The 1,884-nt window shown below is 41.1% G+C and overlaps 1 pseudogene; it reads right to left on the bottom strand.

Annotated features, from left to right (window-relative positions):
- Positions 1 to 16: 16 nt before the first annotated feature.
- On the bottom strand, positions 17 to 1,082 carry LOC114754047 (U-box domain-containing protein 1-like; annotated as a pseudogene).
- Positions 1,083 to 1,884: the final 802 nt, after the last annotated feature.

Consider the following 1,884-nt stretch of genomic DNA (forward strand, 5'->3'; position numbering starts at 1 on the left):
AGAAGATGATGTCGGCTCATTCACTGGGACGTTATTCTCGTGGCACCATTGCTGCACAAGACTCTTCAGTGCATAGTTGGGTACGAGAGCAGTGTGGATTAGTGTTTGCCCACTTTTCGGGCAAGTGTGATGTCCCGAGTTTATCCACTGTGCAATTGAAATTCGATCATACGTATGCCCAGATGATACAATCACTGGATCTCTCATTAAATCAAGTGTAATTGGGCATCGAAATTCGTCAGGAACATTAGGCGCTGACGGTATCATCTGAGAAGAAAGTGAAGAAAAAGAATGATCGGAGCTCTTATGTGTGAATGCGGACACTGCTGGTTTACAATCTTCATCTATCTCGTTTTCGCCGTCTCTGAATATCATGGATTTTGAATAAGTAACCAGAGATATGAGATTGTGTATATTAGACATGACGATTAACCCTCCTGTACCTGCCTGATTCTGAGTTTCAGTCTCTAGCTTTGAAATTTCTCTATCATAGTCTGATGGAGTTCTCAAACCAATGCTGCTTAACATTTGTTTCACTTTCCCAAACTCAGGAAATCCCTTGTTTTTCTTGTTCTGTAGTGTGTTGTGGGTCATTACATGCAGAAGCTGCTCTCTTCGTTGCAGCTCACGAGGATCAATGAAACAGCTCAACCGCTTTTGCTTGCTTGTGCAGAAGCTCCACTTGCTCTCTTATATCTGTTGTGATGTTAAGCAAGCTCAGAGGAAGGATGTCTAGAGCCCTTCCCATCCTTTACAAGCACATAGAATTGATTGGAAATAAACTCTAACTGTATGAGACTCCAGAGTGAGCTGCTTTCCTGGCACTCTTGGATCAAGTGCTTCGCTCTGCTGATCACAGAGAAGAGCTCTGTGAAACACAGGATTGAAGAAGGAGGAAATGGGGAATCTGTTTCCTGAATCTCCTCGAAAAGAGAAGAAAGAAGCTTCACCCTCCTGATCATGGATGAGACATTCCTGAGTTGAACAAAAGGGAACTTTTCCATGGAGGCAACTTCATTCGATATGTGAACCAACGAGTCTAGCAATGACCCAGTTGGTAAAAAGCCGGAGAAGATCATCGTCGCTGGCAGAGATGATTCATCCATTATAATTCTCGGTCACAGTTTGAGCATGTTTCTGTAAGCTTATGTATGGTTGAAAAGGTTGGCTTCCTGCAAAGAATTGAATTACTCAGATCTTCTAAATTTCTTTTTTAATTATTGGAATAGTCAACGAGCGGAGCTATTAAATTACAGGCACAGTATATTGGCTCTTTCTGTTTTAGCTGTGGACGCTACGACGGAGCAAAGAGGAAGCAGAAGAGAAGAAGAAAATAAGAACTTCCGTGCTTCTGCCATATGGAGGGCTTTCCGGGCTTCTGCAGTTATTTATATTATTTTATTCCAAAATACATAATAATTAATCATTGATGGTTTGTCAAACTTGATTTTCAGCTTTTCCATATTTGAGATGTTTTTTATGTCCGTATTTGAACATTTTGTTTGATGGCCTTGAGGTTTGGATGATGAGATCTCCAAATATTTATTTCCTTTTTCAGTGCAACTGGGTGCCTGACATACTCAAAAACTCCAACACTCTTAACATCACTGCAACACCTACGATATAAATTATGAACCATTTTTTCACCATTTGTCGTTTTATGAACATTGAGGCTTGCCTCAACGATCATGACTTGTGCATACCTATAACCAAAACTGACTTGTTCTCTGTCGCGATCCAACATGAGCTGCGAGTAACAACCTATCAGTGTTCATTTTTTTATTTGGTGTCCGTTTGACACAGAGATTAAAGCATGCAGCAAAGGCCACCTCACCTGGCAGTTTTATATGCACGCTTGTCTCCTCCACCTCTGAAAGAACATTC

The sequence above is a fragment of the Neltuma alba genome, unplaced genomic scaffold (genome assembly GCF_004799145.2).
Source record: "Neltuma alba isolate B1F8T4 unplaced genomic scaffold, ASM479914v2 tig00008475_pilon, whole genome shotgun sequence".
In the NCBI taxonomy this organism is placed as follows: Eukaryota; Viridiplantae; Streptophyta; class Magnoliopsida; order Fabales; family Fabaceae; genus Neltuma; species Neltuma alba.